The sequence below is a fragment of the Leuciscus leuciscus genome, assembly GCF_965113295.1.
Source record: "Leuciscus leuciscus genome assembly, chromosome: 16".
Classification (NCBI taxonomy): Eukaryota; Metazoa; Chordata; class Actinopteri; order Cypriniformes; family Leuciscidae; genus Leuciscus; species Leuciscus leuciscus.
The window spans coordinates 11,034,901-11,059,358 of record NC_138740.1 but is presented as its reverse complement, the minus strand read 5'-3'; the positions used below and the strand labels follow the sequence as shown (position 1 = coordinate 11,059,358).

Sequence of the window (24,458 nt, the reverse complement as noted above, 5' to 3'; positions counted from 1 at the left end):
CTGAGCAGAGCGAATGCACGTTGGTTTTGTTTTTACAGAAACCTTGAGATATGCGGAACGTAGTGTTTGTGGGCACTGGGCAGTGGGCACATTTACCACGTTTAATGCGTAATCGACCTGGGTCGATTTCATGTGCGCGAGCCCTGTGTGACGGGCTGTGTTTGTGTGTAGGAATGAGCACTGGGCAGTGGGCATTTCGTCTACATTCGTAACACCATCGGCCGTGGCCGGGACACCAGAAAATACACTCTTATGGGATTTATCTGGGTAGCCGTAAAAGCGGCGTTTGTGTGCAGGCAAGCGGGCTGCTTCGCCGACTTGTTTACTGCAGAATACACTGGAACAGTCGCATTTACTGGAACTGAACGAGCGAGAAGTTGCCATAGAAACAGAGAGCGTCAACATGCTGGCGTTTGTTTGCAGGCGTGCGTGTATTACAGCAGGCTTGTAGACTGCAATATTGACATTTCCAGTCGTCTGAACTTCAGAGGCGGAAACCATAGAAACAGAGTTTGGGTGCAGGCGAGCGGGTTGTACCACGCGCTCGTTGGCTGCAAAATACACATCTGCAGTCGCCTTTTCAGGGAACTGCCAGAGCGAGAATTGACGGCAAAAATGTGTTTTGCCGGTAGACCCGGGATTCGATCGCGGGTCTCTCGCGCGAAAATCTGATGATCTACCACTGGACCACAGAGGAAGACACATAGACATTCAGTAGCGCGAGTATTATCAAAGAGCGTCAACATGCTGGCGTTTGTTTGCAGGCGTGCGTGCAAAACAACAGGCTCGCTCACTGCAATATTGACATTTCCAGTCACCTGAACTTAAGAGGGGAATGAGAAATGTGTCAGGAGTGGAGGTCGGCCCGGCCGCAGCGGGGCTAAAAACACCCTATTCTCCTTTCGCCAGTGACGCACGGGAACCATAGAAACGGTGTTTGGGTGCAGGCGAGCGGGTTGTACAGCGCGCTCGTTGGCTGCAAAATGCACATCTGCAGTCGCCTTTCAGGGAACTGACAGAGCGAAGCATTGGCGGCATAATATATCTGCCGTTAGACCGGGATTCGAACCCCGGTCTCTCGTGCGAAAAACCTAAGATTCCGCCACTGAGCCACAGGGGGGAACACAAAGGTGTATAGATGCATGAGCATATAAGAGAGCGTCAACATGTTTTCTTCGGCGTTTGCTTGCAAGCGTGCGTGTTACAACAGGCTCGTTTGCTGCAATATTGATATTTCCAGTCGCCTAATCAGGGAACTGAGTTCTCTTTTCGCCAGTGAGTGACGCGTGAATGGGGCGCAAGGGCAGGGTAGCTTTCTTGTAACGTAAAGAAAAACTAACCCCGATCGTCCGCTTCCAGCCTCCCTTGTGAACGGCGCAGTTTGCGCGGCTCGAACAGAGGGAGAGAGAAAGCTAGCCCCGTGACCGTCCGCTCCTGACATCCCCTGTGAACGGCGCGGTTTGCGCGGCTCGAACAGAGGGAGAGCAGGTATCATCCCCCAAGCAGGCAAGGCAAGCGGGCGAACCGGCGAGCTTTGCGGGTTGGGGGGGGCGGAGGAGCAGTCTCGGAGAAGGATGCCAGGTGAGTCCTCAGAGTCACCATAGGCAGTAACTGGCTCGCAGTGAGGGCGGTCGCCGTCAGCGAGCGCGAGCGCGAGAGCTGCGTGATCCTCAGGAAAGGGGCGTCTTGAAAAAGACGCCCAGCTCTTTTAGTGCAATTAGAGTGTGTGTCGCGGCGGCGAGCACACACACATACACAAAACACAGTAGCAGAGAAAGGATATAACGCCGGATAGCGCAGCAGGAAGGCGACTGAAGGCGGCGCGGCCAGCGGCTTCAGAGTGTCGACTCGTCCCGCTGAAAGGCTTCTTCAGACGGCGCGGCTTCTCTCCGGATCCAGCGATGCGAGAGCTTCGCTGAAGAGATGAAAAATCAGTGAGCTAGCCTCTCGAAGCTATGTTTATAGCCCTAGACCACGCCCATTCTGGCGGGACGTGACGTATTGGGCGCGAAGCGCCCCCATTGGAGCTGACGTCACGAGTGGGCCTTATCGATAGGCTGCTGCAGTTGCCGCAGGGCAGCCAATAGGCGCACAAGCCGTCTCGCCTGTGTCTGCATGCTGCCGCAACGCGTTTTACATTATTTCAAAATTAAGGATAATTTTTTGGCTTCAGTATCTCGCGGAAAAGAGATTTTCCCCTAGCGTAAGATTTACGCAGTACGAGAGTACCTCTCGTAAGAGAACTTTAAGATATTAGGTTAAACTTATTTGGCTTGCTGTCCACTGAAGAGGGGTTCGATGAAGCAGCTTCAACTCGAGCTCTGATATACCCCCCAGTGGCTAAATGTAGGATATGATAATTGAAGGGCAAGGTACCTGAGATGAAGGTGGAGTTTGGGGAGGTGGAGGGATACTGGAACAGCTGATGCTAGAGAGAGGTAAGCGGCTGCTTATATACTCAGGCTGTTGATTGAAAGATTAGATGGGCTCACTCCTCCCTAACTTGCGTTTAGGAACTTCATTAAATGATTTTTCAATAAATACTGTTAATAATTGCATCCTTTTCTTTCACCATTGCTTTATACCAATGTTTTTCCTTTGTCTTATATAACTTTATTAATTTGAGTTTAATCAACTTAAATCATTTACGGCAATCTGTTTCCTAAAACCATTTGGGTAGCTATTTAGTTGTTGAGACTTGATTAGATTTATTAAATGAACTGAAACCGTTAGGTTAAATGGTTAAAATTACTTGAAAAGTTTAATGGAATGAACTTAAAATATTCAAGTTACATACACTCAAAATGATTGACTAAACCAACACTAAATTATGAGTGAAAATGACTCAATATATATAAGTTCACAATAGTCATATGTATTTATTTTTCAACTTAAATGGTTTGCCGCAATCTGTTTCCTCAATCGGTTTGACAGTCGTCTTTTCAGCCTTTTCTGCTGTGTTCTGCATTCGGAGCCGCCTTCGCTCTCGCTGTTTTTCACCTGCTCCTCCTTCCACGGCTGCCCGCCACGGATTTTTCCGAGTTCTTCTCCGGAATGTCGCGGTCTAAATCTGCCGCTTCTCCGGGGAACAGCCTATAACGGGCCTGCCCGACCACGTGTGGTGCGCTCATCGCCGCTAAGGACCTTCACCTGTTCTGCGTGGTCTGCTTGGGCTTCAAGAAGGAAAATTGCAGTCATTGCCTAATGCTGCCCAAGAAGCCCGGGCGGCCCATGGAAACTACAGGCTTCTACGGACCTGGATCTTGCAGCTGCATCCGACCGGAACAGCCTGCGCCAGGATTTCGGCCTCTGTTTTTGAAAACGCTTAAATGGAGTCGACGAATGGACTATCGTTATCTAAAGGAACTAAAGTTCTCACCATTAATACAAGCACAGCCTCTGGATCATGTCACGGTCAAAGCTGCACTGCTGAACGTGAGGTCAGTGGGGAATAAAACGTGATTTTATTACATCACAAAATTTGGATTTTTTGTTTTTAACTGAGACTTGGCTCGACCCGGAGGATACTTATTCTCTGTCCGAGTTGCTGCCTCCGAAGTACAATATTTTAAATACGCCAAGATCCACCGGTCGAGGAGGGGGCGTGGCCACACTCTTCAAAGACAGTTTTAAATGTACCTTACTACAAGTAGAGAAATATCCAAGCTTTGAACTGCAAACAGTTAAGCTGGAACTGACTTGTCCCATTTACTGTGCACTTATTTACCGTCCTCCTAAATACAATAAGGATTTTATTGCGGACTTCTCAGACTTTCTTTCTCTTATTGTTCCGACCACTGACAATCTTCTAATCATTGGGGATTTTAATATTCATGTATGTTGCCCATCTAACTCACTTGCAAAGCAGTTTTCTGAACTTGTTGACTCTTTTAATTTAAAACAGTCCGTTCATGATGCCACACACAGGCATGGTCACACTCTTGATCTAATTTTATCTCTGTGTGTGTCTTAGTGGTGTGACTATAGAAGACAATTGTATATCTGACCATAGATCTGTATTTTTATTTTTTTATCTGCCTGTTGCCACACCAAAAGACCAATCTGTTGATTATTATTTTAGACCTGTAAATGAGGTGACACAAATCTTTTTGCTGAAGCATATGCGTCTAGCCCTATCTCTTCTATCATTGAGAGTATGCCGATCTCCATGCTGCGCTCAAGGCTAGCTCTCTTCACTGAGGGCGACCCCGCCCCTTGCGCTCTCTCGTTTCCCACCCTCCTCGAACCGCAGAGGAAGAAACGGCGGGGCCAGAGGATGCCTGTTATTCGAATTGAGACGAGCGAACCCATGCCGGCCACGTGCCTCGCTCTCTCCAGCGGAGACCCCTTCACATGTTTTGTCCGGGTCCAGGTGAGCGGCCCGTTTTGTCCGCTCAGACGGACCAGCGCACCTCTCCGCAAGCGGCAGGCCTCGTCTCTTTCGGGGGATCAGAGGAGGAGGAAGATGGCGCGCCCCCTACTCGGCCTGCACTAAGAACATCCACCTCCACAACGCTCTCTACCATTGATGGCGCTGAGGAGAAGGGACATGACAAGCTGCCCCCCCTAGAGGAAGCAGTGGCCACGCACCTCTGCCCACCCGCTGCTATTGGATGGAGATCCAAAGCAGTTCACCCATCTAAACCCTGCAGAGCCATTTCAGCTCTCGCTGGCCAAGCTTACACCGCCGCTGGCCAAGCTGCATCGGCGCTGCACACCATGGCGGTCCTCCAGGTGTTCCAAGCTAAACTCCTCCGCTCCATGGACAAGTCTGGACCTAATCCGAGGCTTTTAGGGACCTGCGCAGCGCCACTGATCTAGCCCTGCGTGCCACTAAAACCACCGCCCAGGCTATTGGAAGGAGTATGGCCAGTTTGATTGTGCTAGAGCGCCACCTCTGGCTAAACCTGACGGAGATGAAGGACGCAGACAAGACTGCTTTTCTGGACTCTCCAGTCTCTCAAATAGAGCACAAAAAGAGCATTTTTCCAACTCACAACAGCCGTGTGGCCGGGTCCCCTTTGACATGGTGGCCCGCCCCCAGACTTCATTCAACCCCTAGCCAATCGGGCAGAGGTCTAGGCAGCCATCCCCGATGTGTCAGAATGGGTAATGAACACAATAAAACGAGGTTACTCGCTCCAATTCGCTCGCAGACCCCCGCGGTTTCGCGCCGTGGTCAAGACGACGGTGAGAAGCAGTGTGGCTCACATCCTTCGGATCGAAGTATCAAATCTGTTGGCAAAAGGAGCTGTAGAAACTGTTCCCCTGTCACTGAGCGAGTCAGGCTTTTACAGCCACTACTTCCTCATTCTAAAGAAGGATGGCGGCCTCAGGCCCATTCTAGACCTCAGACACCTGAACAAGGGCCTCATAAGACGGCCATTCAGGATGTTGACAACCAAACAAATCCTCGCGCAAATTCGCCCAGGGGATTGGTTTTTGTCAGTGGATCTGAAAGATGCTTACTTTCATATCCAGATAGCCCCCCATCACAGGCCATTCTTGAGATTTGCCTTCGAAGGGCAGGCTTATCAATACATAGTCCTGCCATTCGGCCTGTCTCTGGCACCTCGTACATCTACGAAGTGCATGGACGCAGCTCTTTCCCCCCTGAGACAGCGGGGAAAGCGTGTTCTGAATTACCCTGACGATTCAGATCCTGGCTTCTCAGCCATTTGCAATGCCTTGGGGTCAGGAATTTCTTTTTCCAAGAGTGTACTGTCTCCCAGCCAAAGTATAACCTTCCTGGGAACAGATATCGACTCGGTTCAGATAAGAGCATGGCTCACGCCAGACCGCACTCTCTCCATTCGACAGCTAGCATTTGGGCGTGAACATGGGAGTGGTCTCGAGGAGGAAGGTGATTTCAACAGACGCCCTGTTCGAGGGCAGGCCCGTTTCTGGCCTCTGGTCGAGCCCGGAAAGACGCTTACATATCAATTGCCACGTCTTGGTCCGGACAGACAATATGTCAGTGGTATCCTATATAAATCACTAGGGCGGTCTCAGGTCGAACAACCTGCACACACACGATCTGGAGTGTTTTCGGCGAGGAAGAGGTCGACCTCTTCGCCTCAGAAGGCAACTCTCAATGCCCAATCTTCTTTTCCAAAGACAGGGACGCGCTGGCCCACAACTGGCCCAGCCGCCCTCTTTATGCATTCCCTCCGGTCTCGATGCTCCCTCAGGTCATTGAATGGATCAGGAAAAGCATGAGTGCTGTCCTCCTAATAGCCCCTCTCTGGAAGACCCAGGTCTGGTTCCGTGAGTTGGCGCAGCTGCTGGAAACAGCTCCTTGGCCTATACCGCTGAGCAAGGACCTCCTCATGCAGGCGAACGGCCTGGCATCCCCGTCCCCACTTGTGGGCCATCCACATATGGCCCCTCAATGAGTACCCGGGAGCCTCCCGGAAAATGTCTTGAACATCATCAGTGAGGCTAGAGCACCGTCTCTATGCCCTGAAATGGTCAGTGTTCACAGACTGGTGCGCAGCCTGGTACCTTGACCTTTATTCAAATGAAGTACCACTGGTACTTTCTTTTCTTCAAGAGCTGCTGGACGTGGGTCAAACCCCCTTCACGCTCAAAGTATATGTGGTGGCCATAGCAACCTTCCATGCTCCTGTGGCCGGCCAGTCACTGGGAAGGAACGACCTTGTTGTGCGTTTCCTCAAAGGGGCCAGGAGACTGAACCCGCCTCGACCCCCTTTTATACCGGCCTGGGACCTTTCCACGGTCCTCAGGGCCCTGAAGGGACCCCCTTCCGAGCCACTTCAGTCGGCTGATCTAAAGCCTCTTTCACTGAAGACCGCACTTCTGCTAGCCTTAGCATCGGTCAAGCGAGTGGGTGATTTACAAGCGCTGCCTGCCTTGAGTTCGGGCCCAACGACTCCAAAGTTGTCCTCAGGCCCAGGCATGGCTATGTTCCCAAAGTGCTCTTGACTCCGTTCAGAGCTTAGGTAATTTCTCTATCAGCTCTTCCCCCTTCGGAAGAAGATAGAGATGTGTCTCTACTCTGCCCTGTTAGGGCCCTTAGTGTCTATTCATATTAGGGCTGCAAAATGAATCGAATTTCTAAATCGCGATTACGATTATGGATGCCGCGATTACCTAATCGTTCAAAGCCGCGATTACAAAAGAAAATCCACACTGCGTGCGTGTGTTTAGAGCATGTTATGTTATGAGAGGCGAATCACGACTACTTCAGAGAACCCAGCACATTAGGAACTACCAGGCAGTGATGTAAGTGTACGCTGAAATAAAAAGTCTTTCACCTCAGAAAAATGGACTTTCCTGTCCTGTCAGCCGTTAAACTGCTCGTAGCGCGCACACTCTTCAACTGCACACACAAATGCGGCGGCAGTGACTTTTGTGTAAGTCACAAAATAAAATTAAAATACCAATAAATCACGTTACTGGTATGTCGTGTGTTAGCTGAGAAGGATTTGCAGGCAGGTATGATTTTCATTCTATTCACCAGGAGCAGTTTCCATGTTTCATTAACAGTTCTTGTTAGTATTGTGTATTCACTGTAACTGTCGTTTCCATAACCCCAAAATGCCATTTTATTTTCACTCTGTGTTATTTTTTATATTTTTAAATGACTGTGGTGGCTCATACCAACATTGTATTAACAAAAACTAATACAAATACAAATACAAAACATAATACAAACAGTTTGGGACTGCTATTTAATAGCTTTAGCATAGGCCAAATGTTTATTTAGTTTTCCCATAGCGTATAGCTACGCAATACTCGTTTCCTTACTCTCAGGGAACCAAGGTTACGTTATTAACCGAGTACGTTAGCTAAACGTTCAGGTTAAATCCTACGTTTTCCTATCAGTTCTAAGAAAGACTTTTACCTTTTAAGAATAAGAGGTTGATCAGTCCTTACACCAATAACTGGTAATCAAGCACATAAGCTGTTTTCAGGTCAAACATTTCAACAATGGGACCTTAAAGGAGTGCACACAATTATAGACCTCTTCATTGACAAAATATTTCCAACATTTGAACAATTAATACATAAATTGAATATTGATAACAAAGACTTTTTTAAATACTTGCAAATGCGCAACTTTACTAAAGTAACATTTCCCTCTTTTCCCAATCAGCCTGAAGTATGTCCTACGAACAATGTATTATTGAACAACCCACTCAAAAAAGGATCTATTTCTAGAATATATAATTACCTTTCACAGATAGATAATACAACTACACTTGACCATATAAAGGATGCTTGGAGTGAAGACTTAGGAATAAACATCACAGACGACCAATGGATCGAAGCTCAAGAACGGGTCCACTCCTCTTCAGTCTGTATCAGACACGGTCTGCTGCAATTTAAAATCCTGCACCGATTGCACCTTTCCAAACAAAGACTGTCCAGGATGTATCCAGGAGTGGACGCCTCTTGTGAACGTTGTGGCTATGCCCCTGCTTCATTGTCACATACATTTTGGAACTGTCCCCACATCACCCTCTATTGGTCTAAAATAATTGAGACTTTGTCAGCAATTTTTAATGTTAGACTCCCAGCAGATCCAGTAATGTCACTATTTGGTGTTGTACAGATATACATTTGAACAGCTCACAAATTAATGTATTGTGTTTTGTGATGTTGCTAGCCAGACGTCTAATTTTACTAAACTGGAAAAGTAAAATTCCTCCTACTCATCAAAACCTTATGACGTAATGCAATATTTGCAAATGGAAAATTTTTTATATTCTTTAAGGAAGAAAGAACAAACATTTTACTCAATTTGGCAACTAAACCTTTTATTAATTATTATAACAAGTAAATTTGGACGGCCCTCCTAATACCTGATTTGATATATTTTTTACTTAACACTTCAAGTGTGTGCAGGATTTTTTTCTTTTTTTTTTTACGTTTTGTTTTGTTTTCTGTTTACATTCATACATATACAAATTGTATATGTAAGTGATTTGTATAAAACTGTTGGAAAATGGTAATAAAAATAACTGAAAAAAAAAAGAATAAGAGGTTGAAGAATAACAACAACTTTAATGGAGTCAGATTAATTATATTGGAGTCAGATAAATATTTGAATTATACACGTCATTCTTCAACTGCCTTTTGTTCCGTTTATTGGTTCAAAACATAGACTGTAAAAAAAGATGGACAACGCCCCTTCGCTCTCTTCCATTGGTGAGAACTGAAGCTGCAGTGTCCCTGTGTCATATGGCACTGACATCTTGGAACTTGAGTCTGCGCAGTGGTGATCTCGGGACCAGACCTGTGCAGTAGTAAGCAGGAAGTAAAGCCGCAAAATCAACGCTCCGCCCTCACTCTCGCAGAATGCACTCTCCCTGAGTGCACTTTTTAAAAAATGTATTGCAGTACGACAAGAGGCTTGTTAAAATAAAGTAAATACAATCTCCTCAGTCCTCCGAAGATCCCGAAAAAAAATGTCCGTTGGTGCTTCAGTGACTACTTCGCTCAGAGAACCTGTCAATCACAGCAGTCAATCATGACGTTACACCACCGTTTTTATAGCATCACAAAACTAACTAAAAACCAACTTATTTTTGAAACAGACACTTGAACTTACATCAGCGTGATAAAAACGACAGCAAATGAAAGAAACCACCTTTGGAAAGAGTTGGTCCAGAGAATGTCTAATAAGGGGAGAACTTCCACTCTCAGTAAACTTCCGACTTCTGAACTGGTTGCAGTTCCACTCTGGTTCCATATGAGGGCGCTCACAGGACGAGTGCAGAATGAATGGAGGTCTATCCGATTGTTAAGTCTGACGTCACGCGTGACGTTTAGCCTTTTCCGGGTCCAAGCGCTCCTCTCGTCCAGAAATAACAATGGTGGAACCTGTACATTTATTTACGATCACGTCCTTCTTAGTGAGGCACCCTTGGCGGTCAAAAAGGGTTTAAATTCCTTTAACACCAACAGAGTGGTTAGTGTAGCTCATCACTCAGGTGGCATAATTAAGGGTAGAGTCCAGGCATCAATGAAAAAGAAGATTTACGAGGTTGAAGTGAGTTAGCTCGGGACACGGGACACAGCACTGCGGCATTGTAAAAACACTCAATAATAACCAAAACACTAGCGAAAGCGGTAGGTAGGTAGAGAGGACCTGGACTTTGGACCCGGAAAGAGTATTATCGGAGAGTGGTTACGTCACGACTTAACAACCCAATAGAGCTATACTCCTCAAAATCCACTTTTCTCAGGATATAATTTTTTGTCTAGTAATTTGAATGTTGTATTCGAAAGGAGATGCAAAGAAATTACACATTGCTGGGTGTTCGATTTTTTAGAGTCACTTATTTGCTTTAAAAAGTCTTTTAAAATGTCAATGACGTCATACACATCGTACGACCAGAGATATTGCTTTACGGCAATCCTTCAGTCACTTTGGTGCTTTCGCGCTCTGCACTTTCTTCTGGTCGTAATCAGTCCTTCACTGACCAATCAGCATTCATTAGCAGAATGCTAGCGTGTTATGGGCAACAACAACTCAACCTGTAAGAAATCGAAAGGACATAAGTACTCATTCATTCAACTTTCGACCTATAACCCATGTTGAACTTGCAAAACCTACAATCAAATCTGAGATTTCTCAACGGCAATCGGGTAAAAGAGACAAATTTAGCCTTCTAGCTCCATAGACTCCCATTCATTTTGCACTCATGGGAACCACAACCAAAATTCGGTACAATAGGAATTAATAGGGAGTAGCCAGGCTCTCCGTAGATGGGCTCTGCCTATGTTAAAATAACACTTGCCTGATGGGTTATGCTACTGCTAGATCGGACGTTGACGTCACTTCTGTGAGTTGAGAAAAGTCAGTAAAAGTCCAGGCAGAAAGTGAAGCATAAGGATGTAGTGTGATGACGATCAGAGATCCTGCGAGATCCATGTGTTTGGCATCTTGTCCTATATTTTAAGTCACGGTACAGTAGTCTGAAGGAAAGAGTGCTTTATTTGTAATTTAAAATAATGGTGCCAATGATTTTTAGAGACTCCCACAGGTGTATGATTTTACTGCTTTCATGGGAGCTCATCCTCTCTCTATGGGAGCTCAGCTCCCACTGGCACCCACGTAATTCGAACCATGGACTCACAGCATAATAAATAAAGGAATTGGTCAGCTTGTATTACTTTTTTATTTAGTTTTTGCCAGGTGAATGTCGGTCGGTGGATGATAGCAGGCGCGCTGGAAGCTGTTTCATGCGAGGGGGGCTGAGGGCTGGGTTGGAAAATATGTGACGTCATTATGTTGTGGCTGACGACAAGACATGAAATTTCTCTGTACTGTATATATGTTGTAGCCATTAAAGAAAACATTTAGTTTCATATTTGTTTAAATATTATAGGCTAATGTTATTTTTTTATTTAAGCAATGTTGATTATGAAAGTGAGCATATGCAGCATGAAAAGATAAAGATACATCATGAGATGCAATATGGCTGGAGACATGGAGTAAGACATGATTTTGACCACTTCATTGAGTTTTGTTTTGTAGAAAGACTATTTTTAAAATATTTTCGTTTTGTATAAATTGTATCTTAATTTTGATCAATGTTTTATCAACCAATTGCCTGTATTTAATAAATAAGTAGCAAATATATAGCAGACAATGTAATAAGGCGCCGGCACAATCACTTGCATTGCACGTGAACTGGAGGGCGCCGAAACTCAGCTTGTGCCTCACAGATTTGAGAAATATAGGCTATCTATTATAGAAAGCTTGAAATGTCTACTTTTAAACGAAACTATTCAAAACGCAAAGAAATAGGCTACACTCTGATTATGTAATTATCACATTTCACATGCATTTCTCTCTGACGTTCATGCGAGTCCCCACGCCAACTTCATCTTTGCAGCGACACAGAAAACACCAGTTTATTAATAAACAATTAAATGTCTCCTTGCTATTTTTGTCACATTAATACTTTTGCCGGTTCTTTGTGGAAATCTTTGCGTGCGGCCGTGCGCTTGAGTTCGGCTATATTATGTACACACGCATTTTCCTGTATATAGGCTAGCCTATTAAAGTTATAAAATGAATATAAAGGGGCGATTTGTCCACTAAATGAACAACTACTAGTCGACTAGAAAAAAACTTTAGTCGGAGGCAGCCCTTATTCCACATATTCTGGGTTGAGCGAGCGACCCTGAGCGGAATGAGCGAGGGAGCAGAATATTCAGAAATGCGCTCTCCGCTCACGTGCTCTGATCGGAACAAAGCATGACAAATTCAAACTTTATTTCATTTTCTCCGTAGCTTGAACACTCACTACATTAGGCATAAGAGAGTTAGTTAACGCTGTCCATTTATTTATTTTTATTTCACGTTTTTTAAGGTACAATATTATGTTAGTCCACAGCCCCCTACTTGGGGGTGCTGATGCTATGACGAGGGGGCTGCAGCCCCCGCAGCACCCCCCTTCCCGCGCTACTGGATGATAGTCTCCTCACGGCTATATCCAAAATTGCGCGGGACACGTTTGTCTACGCTAAAATGAGAAAACACAGAAAAATATAAATTTTCCACTGACGAATCTGTGGTTTACTCACAGCATAATAAATAAAAGAGTATGTCAGCTTGTATTAGGCTACCTATTTCTTTAGTTTTTGCCGTGTGAATGACGGTTAGTGGAGTCAGTCAGTCTCGTCCTCACTGATAAATATCCAAAATTGCGCGGGACACACTTGTCTGTAAAAATGTGACAAAACACACACAAATATAAATTACTTTTCCACTGACAAAACTGTTGTGTACTCACAGCACAACTACTGTCTGCCGCTGATTAAAAAAAATCTCTGAGTAAATGCAATGGCTTGTCGTTTCTATGAGTTGGCTTGTCGTTTCTATGACGTGACACAAATTACATAACTTACTACAGTAGTAAGTACTTTAGCTAGTCGGTCTTCGGAGCTTAAGATGAAGAGTCACGACAGTACAACGTTAAACGAATAAAAGTGCTCTAAAGAGGACAAAGCAGTTTGCCGTGCTTACCTGTTAAATCTCTTCATGGCCACCATCCTGTTCCGAGTTACTCCGTGTGAGCTGTGGCAGATTTAAATAAATACGCTGGGTTTTCCGGTGCGTGAGGGAGAACGCCGTAAAGAGACCTAAATGCTTCGAATGAAGCTGAAAACTTTAAATGTATTTATTTATGTGTTTATTTCATGCGCTATGAAAACTATAAAAGTATAGGCCTTATACAAAAGTAATTTCTTGCAAAATAAAATTTAAAAGAAATTAGAAATTGTAAACCCACTCACTGGTTTCTAATTTACTTTTAATATTAATTTTATTTTCAACCATAAACATAAACTAGATTAAATTAATTAAATTTAAATGTTTAGAGCTAAAATAACAAATAGGTTATTCATAACTTATTCGGTTTAAGTTCTGCTTAATACATTGCAGTTTTTGAGTTAATATCACATATTTTATAAGTTAAATGAACTTTAAAAAATAAATAAGTTAAATGTACTCATTTACTTTAGTAACTTTCAGTAGCTGCGTTTACATGGACACTTATAATCGTATTGACGGCTCAATCGGACTAAAAAACCTTCATGTAAACACCTTAATCGATCCGATTGACCTTGATCCGAATGAAATTTCGATCGGATTGAAAGGGGTGGTTTATCCCTTTTGTAATCCGATCGAGAGAACATGTAAACACTTGATCGGATTGAAAACCGAAACTGAAAGGACTGCGCATGTGCAATGACGTTAACTAGCGTAATGACGTATGATGCACGGAACGAGCTGTTCTTCCTGTTTAATAAAGTGTCATATTAATAAGTTTCCCGTCATTCTAAAATTCTAATTTCACTCGCGCGTCTGTGAAGTGAAGCAGGACAACGTCCCACCAGTCCTTGTTTTGGATTCTCATCCACCGACGACTGGTTTTGGCCGCGGGGAGGGGCATTTTTACTGCGTGATCAATAAGCAGCACGGCAAAACGGTTAATATGCTCTAAATTATGACCAGAGACGAATTAATATTACGTCTGCTTTTTAAAACAAATAAAGAACCAATAGAGGAGAATATTTATGCGCGAAAAGCGGTAAACTCTGTATATTCGTGTAATGTGCGCATGTCAAAACATCAGATCCGATTTGAAACTTGTGACATATAAACGCGCACATCAACCCGATTACTTTATTTATGATTCATGTTAACACCTTGTTCGGATTCATCAATCGGATTGATTTCATTCCGATTGTGTCCATGTAAACGTAGCTAGTGTTAGGTTTTACAGAAGTGTTAATGTAGTTCTACATTAGTGACTATAGAGTGACTAAGTAACACTTAGTAATTATGATGCATTTTAATATTAAGAAGAACTAACTATCTTAGTCCTAACTTTGATATTACTTACTGATTAGTTAAGCTTTTTTTTCCCCATGCATGTTAATAGTAGTAGCTGATGTAACTAATGTAATAACTCATGTAAATGAGTTACACTAATGTAACTCATTTGTCCTGCATAGTTAACTATTGTTACAAAACTGCTCTGAAGCACAGGTTGAAGATCCAAATGCAGCTTTTATTTAGGGTCATCCACAGTCATAATCCATAAACAGGCACAGGGTCAAAAAACGATCCACACATACAGCAAGGTCCAAGAAAAACAGGCAAACAAGGTAATCTAAAGAACAGGAAAAAAATTAAAACCAGGAAAGAACTCTCATAATAACAAAACTGTGCAATGAATTAGTGGAAACAGGGCATATAAAGGCAGAGCTAAACATGGTAATCACACACAGCTGAACATAATCACATATAATGAGTCAGGCAATGGGTTCTGGGAAATGGAGTTCATGATGAGTTAGCATCATGATGGAAGGAGTGCCCTCTGGTGGCGATCATGGGTACTTCAGCTGGATGATGTTGACACTGTCAGGGTTCTGTCACTTCGGTTTAGTTTATTCTTGGTTTTGTGACAGATCCCTGACACTCCTGTATTTCCTTGTCTGTCTGTCTGTGTGCCTCATGTTCGGAGCATGGTGTTCGGATTCCGACACTCATGTCATGTTTGGTATCGGTTCTGAGTCGGGATTCGGACATTCATGCTCCGAGTGTTTGTCTTCTGTCGTGAGCGCATGGAATGTGCATTTGCTCATTCTCGTGTGCTCTTCTGTCTGTGTGTTTTGTGCTTTCATGTCATGTTTTGTCTTGTGATGTGTTTGTGTTTAGCTGTGTGCTTTCATGGTATCATGTTTTTTTGTTTTTTGTTTCATAAAATTGAGGTTAAATGGAGTCGCATGGATTACTTGGTATTACTTCACAATTTGGTTTCATTAGTTAAAGGGATAGTTCACCCAAAAATGAAAATTCGGTCATCATTTACTCACCCTCAAGTTGTTCCAAACCTGTATGACTTTCTTTCTTCTCCTGAACACAAAATAAGATATTTTGAAGAAAGTCGGTAACCAAACGACTGATGGACCCCATTGACTTCCATAGTAGGAAAAAAAAAATACTATGGAAGTCAATGGGGACCAGCAACTGTTTAATTACCAAACTTCTTTAAAATATCTTCTTTTGTGTTCAGGAGAAGAAAGAAAGTCATACAGGTTTGGAACAACTTGAGGGTGAGTAAATGATGACAGAATTTTCATTTTTGGGTGAACTACATTAGTTATTAACATGAACTAATAATGAACTGAAATTCTACAGCATTTAATAATCTTTGTTAATGTTAATTTTAACATTTACTAATAGCCTACATTGTTAAAAAAAAAGTTGTATTTGTTAACATTAGTTAATGCACTGTGAACTAACATGAACAAACAATGAAAGCTGTATTTTTATTAACTAACGTTAACAAAGATGAACAAATACAGTAACAAATCATGTGCTCATGTTTAGTTAATAATGTTAGTTAACACATTAACTAATGTTAACAAATGAAACCTTATTGTAATGTGTGACCGATTACTTTAATGATGTCTTTAATACCTTTCTGGGGTTGTAATAATAAGGCTGTCAATGGAGGGACAGAAAGCTCATCAGATTTCATTAAAAAGATCTTCATTTGTGTTCCCGAAGATAAACAAAAGTTTTGCGGGTTTGGAAAGGCATGAGGGACTGTTTGCTTTGTTTTTGAGAGCATATACAGCATTCCTTTTACATTCTTTTCACCTCTTTCACTAGAATGCACTTTGGTCTGATGTAAATTCCATTGTGCGGGTATATAAATTCCTAATATGTGTTACACACTGCTGTTTTAATTTTATTGTTAAAGATGCTATTCTTTATTCGTTAAGTGGCAAGCGCAGATCTTGTCAAGTTGTGTGTAGAGTATATTTGGGATAGAGAGAGTGTCGGTTTATTGAAGAAATTTACTAGTAAATTCTATTGCAGATGCTCCTTTTGCAAAGATAAGCAAGTAAATATCTTTGTAAACGGTGGGAGGTCAGTTATTTCAACAGTAAAGATGACCTGCATTGAGTTTACTGGCTCCTCTAGGGTGGGGAGAATACAGTTTTTTTTTTCTTCTTTGCTTTTCAATGTAGATTCATTGAAACCACAATTCTGCCCCCCTACTTTTGAGCTGGGGAATTTTAGGGGCAGATAGTTACTTCTTCGTTTTGTTAGTATTAGCCTAAGCTGTCATGATTACCACTGTGACTGATGCATTTACAGTACAGTCAATTCAACACAGCTAAAGAAAAAACTATCTAAAAAGTTTGTCAAGAGTCTTGTGCGTTCTATTCATTTTTTCCCCAGATGTTCCTCTGATGTCATCTGGCAATTACTTAAAAATATTAACATGCCCTCAAGCAGAATTATTGTCAGCCATGTGTCACGGGCTGTAGTGCGAACCACAATAAATGCAAAATGAAAGGAACAAGGAGACTATAATGAACACCAAGATACTTTAAGCACACAACACAACTACCATTAACGCACACAACACAACTACCATTAACAACTCCGAACAAAGAAACTGAGAAAACTAAGTGCGTATATACACAGGGATGATGAACAATGAAATAAGGAACAGGTGTGAAACTGAAACCATGGTAACAAAAAATAGGACTCCCCCTGCTATATGTCTCTGTCCCACGACTACAATTGCAACCTGTGCCAAGTGGCCGTCATATCTCAAGGATTATTTGTCTGCATGCCCTTTCAGTCTTTCACAAGTAACCTCACAAATCTCAGACACTTAATTCTTATGGTCCATTCTGTACAGTTATTGTACATACTGTACGTACATCAAGATACTGAAGCTAACTAATTTTGACATTATGTATAGCCAGAGTAAAACTGGCCCTCAGTGTAGCCTGGTTCATCCAAAGTTTTTATCCCCTATATCTTTCTCCACCAATTTTTTTTCTTTTTCTTTTTTGTTGCTCCTTGCTACTGAACTAATCAAAAATCTATCATTCTATAAAAAATGTGTACGACAAGATACCGGTAATGATTTAAAACTACAGTATGTGTGTTGTGAAAAGCATTATCCAAATAATCCTGACTTTAGACCTGACCAGGCAACATCAAAGACAAAAAAAGCCCCATCTACCAGTTAGGAGGATGGGTGGTGATGAACATTGCGCTGACTTCCTGTACGTAATATGCGCAAACTTTGCTTTGACTTCCTGTATGCCACACTCTCTCTCTTAGATGGCATGGTACTTTATGATTCACCAAAATGTTTATGCAAATAGAAGCCTTCTAGGGGACAGCAAAATGATGACATCAGTGCAGAACCCACAGAAGGTCAAATAAATACATGAACTGAATGAGATACAGAATGATGTAATGCTCTCAAGGCATACATTTGCCACTAGATTTTAATTTAATATTCAACAATATTATTGATCTGCCGTCATTGACACCATTGTATGAGAACTGAACTGAGCTGGATGATGACATCACGGTTTTCTCCAGAGCAGCTGTATATATAAATGAACTAAATTAATAACTTTTTTACAACAAAAATGAAACATCACTGAACTTACTTAAGCTGGACTGTGACGCTATTTTCTTCTGGAAACAAATTTTGTTGCATTCTTTTCCTGTTATCTCTGTAAAGCTGCTTTGAAACAATCTGTATTATAAAAAGACTAAAGAGCTATATGAATAAATGTGACTTGACTTGACTTGACTAGATATAACTGTTTCACATGCCCTTCATTATTGAAACTGCTTTTAGTCATCATTTTGTTCCATCACACACAATAGACAACAAAACTGTTTTTTTATTTTATTTTATGTTTTAATAAATTGTTCTTAACTTAAAGTATGTATCTTTGGCCCTAAACTGTTCTGTTGTCTCATTTATCAGTTACAAGCAAATAAAAAGAGTCAAGAAAAAAATGAGTTGTTGAGACAATGAAATATTCATTAATTTCACACCAAATGAGAATGAAAAAAAGCTTCTTCTTTTTTTACAATTCTTCTTTTTCAAAAAAATTTTATCCTTTCTTTTTTTTCTTTTTTTTTTAAAAGAGAATATCTTTCATTTTAATAATTATTTTTTATTCACCCAAAAAATGTATGCACCAAACTCCAAATGTAATAAATTGGAAACAAACCTTTCTTTCTTTCTTTCTTTCTTTCTTTCTTTCTTTCTTTCTTTCTTTCTTTCACACTGACATGAAAGAGGCAACCAGGACTGCTTCTGTAATATTATAAGTCTCCTGCAAAAGATACCTCAGCTAAATTCAACTTTCGAATTGTGCAAGTGTCCCTGTCCAAGGTATTGCCTGTGAGCTAAGATGCTTATTGATATTGTCTAAAGGGACTGTCCCTTGTAAGGTGACTAACACACACAATTCCCAGCCAGGTGAAGGGAGAGACCCAGGGGAAATTTATAGAGAGCCGATAAACTCTGGCCACCCGCACACCCGACACACTCTCAAAAAGACGTACAGACGAGCACAGAGGTCTTGCTGATGCGCTTCTGCAACCAAGGAAGTCACTTTTTTCCGTATTCTTAGAATTCGGATTAGACTACATGCAGCAGGAGGAAGGATGTGGAGCAATAGACAGTTTGCTTGAGACGTCAACTGAGGAGTTCAGTGGAAATTGGTGTGGTTGTACTACAGGTAGGTTTCTGAGCCAACAAATGTCTTTGTTAGTGTTTGAACATGTCTGTTGAAGAGCTCAGAGAAGTGCAGCACTGAAGGAACAAGATGTAGCAACACAAGAAGCAACAATGAATGGCTCAATGAGATGAAGTAAGTAAATTCTAGATAGACTTAATAGACTTAAAACTTAAAATGTAGGGGCTAATTATCAAATTGTTGTTAGTCTATTGTGCATTTTGTAACTCTGTTGATTACCACTACCTGCAGCAGTAACTATTTCTTTGTTAACTTCCAACACAACTATATTTAAAAAGTGAAATTGTTTGTTTATAAACAAAGAAAGAAGTCTTCCAGAAGAATGCTATAAAAGCAACATATATATGTTTCCTCTGTCACAAATATTGTGAATTACTTGACATTTTATGTTCAATTTGTATCCAGTAAGTGTGGATGCTTTTGGAAATAACCTAATATGCATGCATAATAAGGACATGGTATTCCCCCTTACAGACACCATCAGTTTCACTTTTTCTGAACAGCTCTTTCAAAGAGAAAGCAAAGAACAGCCACAGAAGAATAGCGTGACAGTTATTTGCTGTCAAGTTGGATTATTATGAGTGGACCTGTTCATTATTTTATAAAACAATAATGACATAATTGTAGGATGTTTCATGGACATGGAAGATACTTCTATGAGTAATTTATTTAATCTTTAAATTGAATTTTAGTGTGTTCACTACTGTTCTGAATGTATCTAACAGGGAAATGAGTACTGGTATGGTGGAGAATTGCACTGATGTCATTTGCTCACTCAGTACTCAGTGTAGAGTCTGTTTGATATAAAAATGCAGCTACATCTGATTACTGGGTCAGTAAAGATTTCACATGCTTCAGTCAAATGTTCTTCAAGAAAAACTAGAAATTATATTTTGTACCTATATAATTCTTTCTTTCTTTCTTTCTTTCTTTCTTTCTTTCTTTCTTTCTTTCTTTCTTTCTTTCTTTCTTTCTTTCTTTCTTTCTTTCTTTCTTTCTTTCTTTCTTTCTTTCGCACTGACATGAATGAGGCAACCAGGACTGCTTCTGTAATATTATGCTTTATAATCAATGATGTAATACCCAGTTCATGTAACAAAATAAAATGTTGTCAAAAATGAGTCTTATAGTCATTCCTATAAGAACAACGCTGTCCCACAGAGAAACGTTCAAGAAACCCTTTTTATGGTTTAGGCAAGGTTTTAATTTAATTTTTTTTTCTGCTTTGGGACTATCTTCACAAGTAAGGTGTGCATTTTCAAAACTCTTAGTACAAACATCCAAATTGATCACACTGATCACGCTTTCAAAACCTGATCATGCTTTCATTACAGGTGTACACATTTTCAGTCCACATAATTGTTTCAAAACACACAACTGTTGTAATATGTTACGAGAACATTTGGTTTATAATCACCGAAACACGACAATATGATCTTCTTTCAATTTAGTACTTTTACAGTTTTTCTCAATTGATTTGACACATTCGTCCAAATTAATGTAGTTGCTCTCAAAACAATTAACACAGCAAACACCGGGGTGGCAAAACATTTCAGCATTCACTGCATAATGAAGCACTGCATTTTATTCTAGTAATGCATTTATCAAAATAAATAGTAACATCAAAACTATAAGTGTGCTTTCTGTTGATTTGAAAACAAATTCAGCTGTAGATAGACAAATACAAGAATGAAATATTTTTCATGTTCTTTTAATCGTGTTCTCCAGGGACATTGGGGCACAATGTTTATATTGGGCTGAACTTTCTGTCCAGCTTCCCTCAAGGAAAGACCATCATTTATGACATGGTCAATTAGGATTTCATTTGAAACCTGTCTGTACTTTATCCTTCAACCTCTCCTCCCTCCTCTTACACCTTGCTCTCCCCTTCCTCTCTGTACATGTCTTCTTATATTTTCTTCTCTTGCTCTTTCCACTAATACCATTGCCTTCCACTCTACCATCTCTTCTCCCTCTTCCTACATCCTCAACTCTTCTTGCTCTATCTCCTCTTCCTATACCATCTATTCCTTTCCCCTCATCTCTTTCTACCTCTTCCACTGTTCCTCTCTCTCAATATTACCCTTCCTCTATCATCTACAAAACATCTCACTCTTACACCTCTTCCTTTTCCGAATCTTCTTCTTTTTTGTTTTGTTTTTCTTTTCCCCTTTTATAGTTTTTGTAATTGAAATAGCTGTGTAAACAATTAGGAAATGTGCATTTCCTGTGTTGTGTGCATTACTAACTCAGCAGATATTTATTTGGAGCTAATTGAGAGCATTCCAAGTGCAACTGAGAATTTAACAAATAACAGAGTTTTGTTTGTTGTGTTTGGAAAAATGGTGCACAAATGATTGTGATTTTTGTAAAACCAATTAAAAGAGCTGCAATTGTTTTTTCCTGATATTTTAAAGTTTTGGTTGGCTGTATGAACTACTGTGAAAACATTTGATAATTTTGTGCACAGTGTTTTGAGAAAATGATGCATGTGATTTGTAATGTGCATGAAATGAAGGAAAATTTACAACCTCTTTAGGACAATTACAAAGTGTTCAGATTACGGTGTTAAAACTGTTTTGAGAACAGTGACCTGAGTTTGGAGAAATGTGTCAAATCGATTGAGAAAAACTGTAACAATTAGTTCATTTAAAAGCAACAATGCATTAAATGCAATTCTGATGCATCTAAGATAAATCACTTATATTCATTACATCTGTTTATCCATCTTGTAAATGGCAAACTAGTAGATATCTATAGAATCTGTTTCTATAGAAATCAATAGGTGTTCTAAACTATTCATTGTTTAACCATTAAGATCAGTTGGATTAAATAAAAGAAAAATGTATAAAACTGAACTAAAAGAGATGCAAATCAAAAGTTTGATAGTAAGAGCTTTATGAAAGGCAGTTACTTTGAATGAAATGTTTATATAGAAGAAACATTTATTTTGTGTTGTGAAAATGATACTTTGTGATTTTGAACACAATTGAAAACATGCTAATATGTTTGAAAAAGTGCACTTTTGAGAATCTGGTGTGATGTTGGTACTAAGAGTTTTGAAAATGTAACACATGCTTGTGAAAATTGCGCTAACATTTTTTCTTTTGAAAGCTACATTTAATAACACATTTAATCCCTGGAAGAAAAAAGTAAACAAGTTAAATCAATCATGAACAATGAAGAAATTATTAAATTGAGAACACATTAAAACGGTTCTAGACTGTTTTGTTAAAGTAATAATTGTTAAAGTTTAAAGACATTGCTGAAAAAATGGACAAGCCTGATGAGTTAGCAGTTATAGGGGACTGATAAGCATCTCTGAAGACTGATTATACTGTATTTTTTCTTTTAGAAACAGCTGATTAATTTTTTTAATCTAAACAATATTAGATTATAATAGTAACGGTTAATGTAGGAAAAATGTAGGGAAATTATGGAAATCAATCTAGAACAGGGAATCCCCAACAAACGTCCAGGTTACTATGTTACGTCGAAACTGACGTATTGGGGTCTCGCCTGGGAGCCCAATCACCTCCAAGTGGTAACAGAAACAGCCAATGAACATTGGCCAGTGAGATTTGCAGTGAGTCACACCTAACCGGACATACGGGTATAAAAATGACCGGAGTTACTCACTTCATTCATGTTTTGCTGAGGAGCCAAGACAGAATCCTGGCCATTCAGCAGTGGTTCAGGGCTGTGGCAGGGGGGATGTAACGTCTCCGTTCCCTCCTTCAGGAAACGGGGGTTACATTAGTAACCTAGATGTTCCCATTCATTCAGTCAGTCACGTTCGACGTAATGTCGATACTGACGTATTAGGGACACTATGGAAAGAGCTGTGTTGGCGTGCCCTTTTGGCAACTGCTCTCACAATGTCGTAACCTACCCAGCACCTCAAGTAAGCCAGAGGGGTAGTCCTCCATAGCAAATGGGATGGAAGGGACAGGACTTACTCTGGGGATGGTCGTAGCTACTTTTCCTTAAACGTGACATTTCACTGGGAAGAGTGCTTTGGATCTCAATTCCCATTGTTTTCAGCCATGACCAGTGTTGTTAATGCTGGGGAAACATGCCCAGTCCAATGGAGAGGGATGCTACGGAAATCACTCCCTGCCCACAGGGGAGGTAAGGTCAAGTCAAGTCGTCTTTTTTTCTTTTGAAAGCTACATTTAATAACACATTTAATCCCTGGAAGAAAAAAGTAAACAAGTTAAATCAGTATGAACAATGAAGAAATTATTAAATTGAGAACAGATCTCTGTACAGATAAAACGTTGTCAAAATAATTACAGTTCACATGGCTACCTGGAAGCGATAAATAATTCAGTATTATACATTTTTAAGGCCAAACTAGTAATTTGTTGAGGTCAATTTGTGAAGAAAGACTACACGCCTGCACACATATATATTCAAACGCACATACCTATAGACTAAACACGCAATACGCATGTGTACGCTGTCAGCGTTCTCACAGGTTCGCGTTTTTGAAGTTTGTGCAGAGATTTTTTTTTTTTTTTTTTAAGGCTTGCACCTTCGAACCTATTTCAAGGTTTGCGTTCTCGAGCCACCAGGCACTGTTGTTGTGTGGATGAACGGGCCAGAGTGCGTTACAGCTTTCCTGTAGCTCAAACAGCAGAGCGTTGGTGCTTGCAATGCCAAGGTCATGGGTTCGAAAAGCAAGAACTGATACCTTGAAATGCAATGTAAGTCGCTTTGGATAAAAGCGTCTGCCAAATGCATAAATGTAAATGTTAATGGTTTTCTGTTAGAATGGTGTTGTGATACCCCTAAGTTAACAACTAATGATCTTTGCAAAGGAAGTGAATCAATCAAAACTAACTTTGGCTGGACAATAACTTTATTCTAGAGCTGCTATAAAGCCAAAACAATCTCTGTTACTTTAATTTCCTATTATCACTGTAAAGCTGCTTTGAAACAATCTATATTGTTAAAAGCGCTATATAAATGAAGGTGACTTGACTTGACTTGACTAGTTTGTTTATTAAGCGTGCAGGGCAACCACCCATAAGAGCATTACAATAATCTAGCCTTGATTTCATGAACGCATGAACTAATTGTTCCGCATTTGTCATTGAAAGCATATGTCGTAATTTAGATATATTTTTAAGATGGAAGAATGCGGTTTTACAGATACTAGAAACGTGACTTTCAAATGAAAGATTGGTATCAAAGAGCACACCCAGGTTCCTGACCGATGACGAAGACTTGACAGAGCAGCCATCAAGTGTTAGATAGTATTCTAGGTTATTACGTGAGGACGTTTTTTGTCCAATAATTAGAATCTCTGTTTTTTCAGAATTAAGTAGTAGGAAATTACTAGTCATCCAGTTTTTTTTATATCAGCA

At 40.8% G+C, this 24,458-nt stretch overlaps 3 long non-coding RNA genes across 3 annotated transcripts in view; 2 read left to right on the top strand and 1 right to left on the bottom strand.

The window, feature by feature from the left end:
* Window positions 1-14,174, bottom strand: part of LOC309478007 — a 114,329-nt gene extending 100,155 nt beyond the window's left edge. Inside the window, exon 1 of the long non-coding RNA XR_014198745.1 lies at window positions 14,030-14,174. This is a non-coding gene — a long non-coding RNA (uncharacterized lncRNA). The remainder of the gene's footprint in view (window positions 1-14,029) is intronic.
* The window catches only part of LOC309478015, a 375,776-nt gene that overhangs the window by 29,834 nt on the left and 321,484 nt on the right, over window positions 1-24,458 (top strand). The window lies entirely within an intron of this gene.
* Window positions 7,804-9,603, top strand: LOC309476956. The gene is made up of 2 exons (XR_014198434.1): window positions 7,804-7,883; window positions 9,010-9,603. It is a non-coding gene; the product is annotated as an uncharacterized lncRNA (long non-coding RNA).